This window comes from Argentina silus, assembly GCF_951799395.1.
Source record: "Argentina silus genome assembly, chromosome: 6".
Classification (NCBI taxonomy): Eukaryota; Metazoa; Chordata; class Actinopteri; order Argentiniformes; family Argentinidae; genus Argentina; species Argentina silus.
This window is the reverse complement of record NC_139660.1, coordinates 544,027-553,713: the sequence shown is the minus strand read 5'-3', so window position 1 is coordinate 553,713 and position 9,687 is coordinate 544,027.

Sequence of the window (9,687 nt, the reverse complement as noted above, 5' to 3'; positions counted from 1 at the left end):
CGGTAGTGTTTGGACCTGACAGGTCTTCCAGAGTGAGTCCTGTTCTTCCCAGACGAACCTGGATCAAAACAAGTAGAATGACCTAATACCCCACCCCCTCAGGTATGTCCTAACCCCACCCCCTCAGGTATGTCCTAACCCTAACCCCACTCCCTCAGGTATGTCCTAACCCTAACCCCAACCCCTCAGGTATGTCCTAACCCTAACCCCACCCCCTCAGGTATGTCCTAACCCCACCCCCTCAGGTATGTCCTAACCCTAACCCCACCCCCTCAGGTATGTCCTAACCCCACCCCCTCAGTCCTAACCCTAACCCCACCCCCTCAGGCATGTCCTAACCCTAACCCCACCCCCTCAGGTATGTCCTAACCCCACCCCCTCAGTCCTAACCCTAACCCTAACTCTAACCCTCAGGTGGGTCCAGCCCTCTGCAGCCCCTCCTGGCCCCTCTGGTGGACCCGGAGGTGTTCTGTGACCCGGTACTGCCTGGAGAAGGTCATGGGGCAGCGGGGGCAGCAGTAAGGCCGCACCCCCAGGTGGGAGCGCATGTGGCGGTTCAGAGACCCCCGCTGGCTGAAGAAGCGCTCACACAGGGAACACTGGTACCCACTGGAGGGCATGCCCAGGGGCAGGCTGAGGTCAGGGGTCACACTGGAGGGCATGCCCAGGGGCAGGCTGGGGTCAGGGGTCACACTGGAGGGCATGCCCAGGGGCAGGCTGGGGTCAGGGGTCACACTGGAGGGAATGCCCAGGGGCAGGCTGGGGTCAGGGGTCACACTGGTGGGCACGCCCAGGGGCAGGCTGGGGTCAGGGGTCACACTGATGGGCTCAAGGGGCAGGCTGGGGTCAGGGGTCAAGCTGGGGTCAGTAGACCCTGTGGAGGGATACTTGGCTCCGACGTCCAGCAGGAGGAGTTCAGAGGCACTGGCGTGGACCCCCAGGTGACCTCTGAGGTAGGCGTGGCCCAGGCTGGGGTACGGTGCGTCGTCATCCTCTGATTGGCTGGTCTGAGCAGAGGGAGGTTCCTCCCTGGCCACGCAGTGGTAGTGAACCTGGCCCAGATATGTCTGCATTCCACCAGTGCTGATTGGTTTACACATAGTCCCGCCCCTGGCATCACTTCTGATCTTGTGCAATGATGTCACTTCCTGTAGGTGTAGCGTTGAGCAGCTCCATAGATCAGAGGCGCCGTCACGATCACACTCGTAACCATGGTAACAATATCCACCGGTGACCTCTGGACTCCGTGGGTCTCTGTCGTCAGGTGGCGTGGCGGTGGGGTTGTCAGGGGCGTTGTCATCGGCATCAGAGATGTCCTCCAGCTGCAGTGTGTGTTGGTGTTGTGGACCTCCCCCTCCTCTTCCTCCTCCCCCTCCTCCCCCTCCTCCTCCCCCTCTGTCCTGCAGTGTGTAACAGCATTTTGGACCTCCCCCTCTGTCTGTCTCTGACGGATCACATGATGAGAGACCATCATTGTTGCTGCCTGAGCTCTGACTTCCTCTGGAGGCGTGGTCTAGGGAGGGACTACGCTGCCAGGACTTCCTGGACTGGCAGGAAGAGGTCAGGTGGGAGGTGTTTTCAGTGATGTCATCCTCCTCTTCCCTAGGACAGGGGTCAGTGTGTGTGTTGCTTAACTGTGTCCCCTCCCAGGTCGAACCAGTTGGATTTGGTTGGGTTTGGGTCTGGGTCTGGGTCTGGGTCTGGGTCTGGGTTGGGTTGGGTTGGGTTTGGGTCAGGGTTGGGTTGGGTTGGGTCTGGGTCTGGGTTGGGTCGGGTTGGGTTTGGGTCAGGGTTGGGTTGGGTTGGGTCTGGGTCTGGGTTGGGTTGGGTTGGGTTTGGGTCAGGGTTGGGTTGGGTTGTGGTCCGGTTGTCTCTGATAGTAAAGAGGGTTTGCCAGACGTGCTGACATGGCAGATAACAGGAACAACCTCACAGCTGGCAGCAGATGCTGTCAGATTGCTGCCAGACAGAGAACCTTCCTTCCTGTAGTCAGAACCTTCCTTCCTGTCGTCAGACAAAGAACCGTACTTCCTGTTGTGTGTCTGCTGCTGTTCAGGACACGTCCTCTTCAGACACGGCTTGCTGTCTCCTGGCAGAAAGGACAGATGGTGTCACCAGAGCAGAGAGAACAGAGGAACATCAAACAACGTCTCTGTGACCTTCTAAAACACAGTATCCCTGATGTCACGGCTCCATCTGAACAGTAGGGGGCGGCAGAGACCGCCTCAGGGACTGACAGGCACACAGGTGCATCCTATTGTTAAATGAAGACCTTTATATTTGTTGTGTGTTTTCTGTACTCCATGTCGCAGCTGGACTCTTGTCAGGTTACTTCTCTTCTCTTCTAGTCTTGTCTGAGTAAGATTCTGGAGCGTCCTGGAGACGTCTTTGTGACGTTCTAAAACACTCAGGCTGTCTGTCTACAGACAGAACACTGAGATCTGATGAGGCGTCATTCTATGATGTCTTTGAAGGATTATTTACAGATTTACAAAGTTATTTTGTGAAATTGATGTTTTCTATGCCACTGTGTTGACACATACAGTATGTCATATGTGCAGAATCATCTATTTTCACTCAGCCGTGTCTGTACCAGCAGTGAAAATCAATTTACCTTTTTAATTACATTCATATTTTCACGAGGGTTTATACCCGCCCCACCTATTCAGTCCATGGTGTTCAGGGTTTATACCTACCCCACCTATTCAATCCATGGTGTTCAGGGTTTATACCCACCCCACCTATTCAGTCCATGGTGCTGAGGGTTGACCCACCTGTTTGACCACCACACCACTGGGGTCTCGGGGCCTCAGCGGTCCCAGACTGAGCTCCACGCCTCTCCCTGCTCCTCAGAGCCTGCTCCAGCTCCTCTATCTGCAGACGCACCGCCACAGCCAGCAGACAGTCCTCCTGACCCACAGGGGGCAGCGTCCCTGTGTAGATGTAGTCCAGCAGATCTCCCAGGAGGTTTGGGGAGAGGCCTGGGAGCGGCAGGTCCAGTAGGGGTCCGCGGCTGGGCAGGAGGGAGGCCAGGACGGGGCTGGAGGCTGCCAGGACGTTCCTGTGGGCCAGGTAGAGTCTCCCTGGGTTGAGGGGCTGACGAAGGACACAGTCACAGAACCGTCCCTCAGAGCGCTGCTGGTTCAGACTGCCCAGCAGGGAGCAGGCGTGGAGGAGAGGAGGGGGGGGGCGCCCGCTGAGGGAGGAGGAGAGGAGGGGGGGGCGCCCGCTGAGGGAGGAGGAGAGTTAGACGTTGAGAAGAAAAAGAGAGACACACACACACACACACACACACACACACACAGAGAGAGAGAGAGAGCGTGGCAGAGAGAGAGATTATTAGAGAGACCACACACACACAAACTCACACACACACACACACTCACCCACACACACACACACACACACACACACACACACACACACACACGAGAGAGGGTCTCTCCATTCAAACAAGTTACAGACCATGACATCTGTTGCTCTGTGTATTCATGTTGTTTTGTTATTTCAAACTTGGAGTGAAAGAGTCCATATTTATGGAGTTAAAACAGAGTTTATAATGACAACTTGATAAGATCAAGATATCAGTTTATAATGACAACTTGATGTTAAAACAGAGTTTATAATGACAACTTGATGTTAAAACAGAGTTTATAATGACAACTTGATAAGATCAAGATATCAGTTTATAATGATCAACTTCATAATGATAACTTATAAATACCAGAACTGACACTGGGGACACAGTTGACATGATGACTTATTCCTGCTGAGGGAGTTTGACTTTAGTTAAGTTATAGTTATAGTTATAGTTAACTCTACAACACGCGACTCTCACAGTAAAACAAAACACAGAATAAACTGAAAGTTAAAGATCAATGAGAGCTAATCGAGGCAGGAGAATCCATGTCCACATATGACGACCATCATTTCTATTGATTGACGCTGGACTAACCATTTCAAACATCATTCACAAGTTACTCACATCCATTGTGTGTCCAGTCGAGTGAAATAAAAACCTAGAATCCTTCCCAACGGTTAAAAAAGAATACATGCACTGTCCTCAGGCTGCTTCTCCCTGGTGCCTACGTGCTCTTTCATTCGGAAAACAATCACAAGCGTTTACATACTACTACTACCCCCCCCCCCCCCCCCCCCCACCACCACCACCACCACCACCACCACCACCACCACCACCACCACCACCACCACCACCACCACCACCACCCCCCCCCCCCCCCCCCCAACAGCTGTTTTTTGGGAGTCCCGGCCGTGACGTTAAAGGTCTCCACGTCCCGTTACGGTGTGCGACCCCGCCCACGTTTCCGCTGTGCCCTCTCCGGTTCCACGACCCTGCGCAAGCCCTCGGTGACGCTTTGTTGATAAGACCGTACAGTGTCGTCCTCCCGTCCCTGTCCCGCCCCCATCCTGACCACATGGTCCGGGCAGCTCTGCTCTGTAAACTTTCTAGAGTTCCACTTCCACTCGTAGATCCACAGATCGGTTCCCCCTGACGAGCGCAATGGAAACACCGCTCCACTCGGAAACAGGGATTAGAATGAGGACAAACTGGATGCGTTTCTAAAATAGGAGGAAATAAAGAAACGAGGAGAGGGGAAGTCCACGAGCAGTTATTGATCTGATTAATAGTTTGATTAATAGTTTGATTAATAGTTTGCACCACGCAGCTTGTTTTATTAAATTGTATATATATTTAGAACATAGACTCAAAACCCTCAAAACAACACAGAAAGAAAACAAAGAGAGTCTGAATATAACAGAGGTTTCTCATGAGCAAACTTCAGGTCAGGCAATTAGATTAGACAGTACAACACAGGACTTCCTCTGCTGGAGGAAGAGGAGGAGGAGGAGGAGGAAGAGGAGGGGGAGGAGGTGGAGGAAGAGGAAGAGGAGGAGGAGGAGGAGGAAGAGGAGGAGGGGGGGAGGAGGAGGAAGAGGAGGAGGAGTAGGAGGAGGAGATTAGGCCTATAATCGTGATCATTGATGATGATGATGATTGAAGGATCATAGATCAACTGAAGAGTTCGGTGCCCCGCAGCCATGAGGGTAAATAAAGGCCTAGAATCGAGAATCGAGAATCTAGAAGTTTTAGTGATTCTGACTTTGGTGTATTTGAATACTGTTGTTCTGTTGGACATATTTTCCTTCAGCTATGTCTACTACTAACCTCTGATAACACAACTCAGCCTCTTTGTCTGTGAGGGTGACGTCATATGCAGGTGTCCAGCATCAACAAGAGAAGTTAAAGACGTTTTACCCCTAAATGTGTCACCTCCTCAGACCCGGAGAGGTCCTCAGAGCCTGGCACAGGGCCAGACCACACAGGGTGAAGAGGTACCTCATTACTAGGTCAAAGGTCACCGCTGCATGTGACTTCCTACGCTGGCAGACATGATGTCAACATCACTGTCGACCTGAAACCCAAAACCTGTCACCTGTTCTGATCTGATAGGCTGATGTTGACTCCTCCCATAAGAAACGACCAATCAGTACCAACCATCTGCTGTAGAACCAGCAGAATTATACACCGAGAAACAGCTGATCCAGAACTTTCTCCCAGGCACCGTCCTGTCTGCTGTGTTGTGTCTGTTCTGTCTGTTCTGTCTGCTGTGTTGTGTCTGTTCTGTCTGTTCTGTCTGTTCTGTCTGCTGTGTTGTGTCTGTTCTGTCTGCTGTGTTGTGTCTGTTCTGTCTGCTGTGTTGTGTCTGTTCTGTCTGCTGTGTTGTGTCTGTTCTGTCTGTTCTGTCTGTCAATAATAACGTCATCTTGTTCTCTGAAGATCCACCGTCTGATGATCATCACTGATCACTTCAATGATGATGATGACGGATCAATAATCAAATCAATTCACATCATCATCCTAAAAACTGTAAAAAAAAACAACAAATAGATGTAATGTAAATGGAATGTAATGTAAAAACTGTCAGGTCATTCATAGAGCTTTGGTTGCCCCTCCAGTCCCAGGCGGACAGAGCTGGCACCATGCCATGCCCCATGCCCATCTCTCTCTCTGCCTGGCCGCTCGCCCACCATGCCAGGGGGCAGAGACAGGACCGGGCCACGCCCACCATGCCAGGGGGCAGAGCATGCAAGGGAGAGAGAGGGAGAGAGGGAGAAAGAGGGAGGGAGAGAGAGGGAGGGAGGGAGGGCGAGAGGGAGGGAGAGAGAGGGAGGGAGAGGGAGGGAGGGAGAGGGGGAGAGAGAGAGAGAGGGAGGGAGAGAGAGGGAGGGAGGGAGAGGGAGGGAGGGAGGGAGGGAGGGAGGGAGAGAGAGAGAGGGAGGGAGGGATGGAGAGGGAGGGAGGGAGGGAGAGGGAGGGAGGGAGAGAGAGAGTGAGAGAGAGGGAGAGAGGGAGGGAGGGAGAGGGAGGGTAGGGGGAGAGAGGGAGGGTGGGGGGAGAGGGGGAGAGAGAGGGAGAGAGAGGGAGGGTAGGGGGGGAGAGACAGCTGTTCACCGTGATCCTGGTCCCACGTGTATCCGCGCTGGGCAGCTGAGTAGTCATGGCAACATCACACACGTGCCAACCTTCTCTTTGCTGTCTTCCGCTGGGTCAAACCTCGGGACCAGGTGAGGCGTCTGATCTGCTCCAACACCAGCAGCAGGGCGTAGAGCCCTTTCTGCTAGTTGAATGGGAACCGAGCATGTAGAATATCAGAATCTGAAAGACATCCTGTTCCTCTGTGATACGTTCAGCAGAGACCAATGGAGTCAAATGCACATGAGATTTCAATGAAGTAGATATTTAGTTTCTGGTTTACAGACACAAAATATCAGGACCCCCCCTATGCCCCATCCACCACCTTTGAAGCCCTCTATCCCCCCCAGCCTCCCCCTCTGTCCCCCCCAGCCTCCCCCTCTGTCCCCCCAGCCTCTCCCTCTGCCCCCCCATCCACCCCCTCTGAGCCCTCTGTCCCCCCCAGCCTCCCCCTCTGTCCCCCCAGCCTCTCCCTCTGCCCCCCCATCCACCCCCTCTGAACCCTCTGTCCCCCCCAGCCTCCCCCTCTGTCCCCCCAGCCTCCCCCTCTGAAGCCCTCTGTCCCCCCCAGCCTCCCCCTCTGTCCCCCCCAGCCTCCCCCTCTGTGTGTGTGTGTGTGTGTGTGTGTGTGTGTGTGTGTGACCCTGTGCTCTGATCTGCGTGCATGTGTGTGTGTGTGTGTGTGTGTGTGTGTGTGTGTGTGTGTGAGACCCTGTGCTCTGATCTGTGTGTGTGTGTGTGTGTGTGTGTGTGTGTGTGTTCATCTAATTTAAACTGTAATATACTGTAATATATCTATATATCTGTAATTACAGGTCTAATATATCTGTAATATATGTAATATAATAACTAATATATCATGAGTACACAGGGGAGTTGCCCTGAGGTCACATTTCACCACAATAAAGGAACACAAAGGTTGTCTTTACTACCACATAATGACCTTTTTTTACTCTTTTTTTTTTAATAGTTTACGGGTTAAATCCTCAGTCTAAAGGGTCTTAGCCTCATAGATTCTAAAGATATATATATATATATATATGTATATATATATAGGCTGGTGTTGAATAGACTCACCCTGCTGTCAACCGTCTCCTTCCCACAGTTTCCATGATTCCACCCCCTCTGGAGTTCTGAGCAGCCTGCACAGGTAGAGATGCAGGTCAGGGGAGGGCCAGACCTTCAACAGTGTGTGTGTGTGTGTGTGTGCGTGTGTGTGTGTGTGTGTCACACTGTGGTTTTATGAGAGTGTTTTGGGTTGTGATTGTATAAAAGTATTTCTTATCAGGAGGAGAAGCACCTCCTTCAGCGTGTTATCAAAGCCATCATCAGAGTGATTCCAGTCTGAGAAGGACGGGGAACTAGGTTAGGTCAGAGATAGGTCAGGGTTAAGGTTAGGTCAGGGTTAGGCTCAGGTCAGGGTTAAGTTAAGGGTAAGACTAATGGTTAGGGTTAAGGTCAGGGTTAGGGTTTAGGTCAGGGTTAAGGTTAGGTCAGGGTTAGGCTCAGGTCAGGGTTAAGTTAAGGGTAAGACTAATGGTTAGGGTTAAGGTCAGGGTTAGGGTTAGGGTTAAGGTCAGGGTTAGGGTTAAGGTCAGGGTTAGGGCTAAACGTAGGCCATCCCAAGGATCCCATTTAGCATCTGTCCTGCCAAATGCCAGTTGTGTCTTCAAACAGATTAGAATAGTCAGATGATTTCCTTTAACAGCACCAAGGATGTATAATACAACCTTCCACCTGTAGAGGGCGCTGTGACCACAGAGATGCACCACGGTTGTGTGTGTGTGTGTGTGTGTGTGTGTGTGTGTGTGTGTGTGTGTTGCTTCTCACCAGGGGACTTTCCAGTCCTTGACTCATCGCCTGATAACTGCACTTGTTGTGGTCTTCCCCTCCATACACACATACCAACACACTCTGACAGGAGGTTTATTCATGTTATGTTTATGAACGTGTTTGTTGTTTATATGATGTAACGCGTGTTGAGAAATGCACTTTAAAACTACATAAACCTGAAAGTTGAAACTTGGGTTAGAGTTAGGGATCAGACAACAAGGCTTCACAGGAGAGCCGGGAGGACCATGACATCATAGTAGCTCCCATGGTTGGTCCTGGAGAGAAATGTAATCTCACCTAATCTAAGTTTATTCATCATATACACATTCATCCTACAGCCGTAGACGGTGTAATGGAATGCTTTGGGCAGCTAGCTCCTCAACAACGCAACAACGTAATCAAACAATAAAAACAACCACATCGGTAGAACAGTAGGAAGAGATGAAGTCAAGCTTTATTCAGTGTTTTTCACGGGAGAACATTTCTATGAAAATGAAACCAACAAAGAATATGACTCGATGTCATACATCCCACAGCAACATGGATCTGACCAATCAGGTGGGAGTGCTGTGTGTGTGTGTGTGTCGGCCATGTCAGGAGGACTGGGAGATGAAGACACAAAATGGCGGCCTGGGTTTACAGTCTCTCAACAGCATGTCGTCTCCTCCCCCACCCTAGTGTGTGTGTGTGTGTGTGTGTGTGTGTGTGTGTGTGTGTGTGTGTGTGTGTGTCACACTGTTTTTATGAGCGTGTTTTGGGTTGTGATTGTATAAAAGTATTTCTTATCAGGAGGAGAAGCACCTCCTTCAGCGTGTTATCAAAGCCATCATCAGAGTGATTCCAGTCTGAGAAGGACGGGGAACTCTGGATGTTTGCTGCCAGGCCGACCTGGACACACCTCCACCTCCACTGACCTTCACCCAGACTCCAGGCTAGTGTCCATGGACGCTATTGACTAAACGTCAACCTTAAAGGGGCAACCTGTAATTGGTACATCCATATTTGGAATTTAATTATATAATTCAATTATATATAGCCATTGATTCTGGAAGAATAGAATTTAGTCATGCCTCTCATGAGCTTAGATCACCTGTGTTAGGGTTAGGGTGGAAACTCTCATGTTGATCTCATGGATGGTTAGGGTTAGGGTGAGGGTTAGGGTGAGGGTGAGGGTGAGGGTGAGGGTTAGGGTGAGGGTGAGGGTTAGGGTGAGGGTTAGGGTGAGGGTTAGGGTGGAAACTATCATGTTGATCTCATGGATGGTTAGGGTTAGGGTTAGGGTTAGGGTGAGGGTGGAAACTATCATGTTGATCTCATGGATGGTTAGGGTTAGGGTTAGGGTTAGGGTTAGGGTTAGG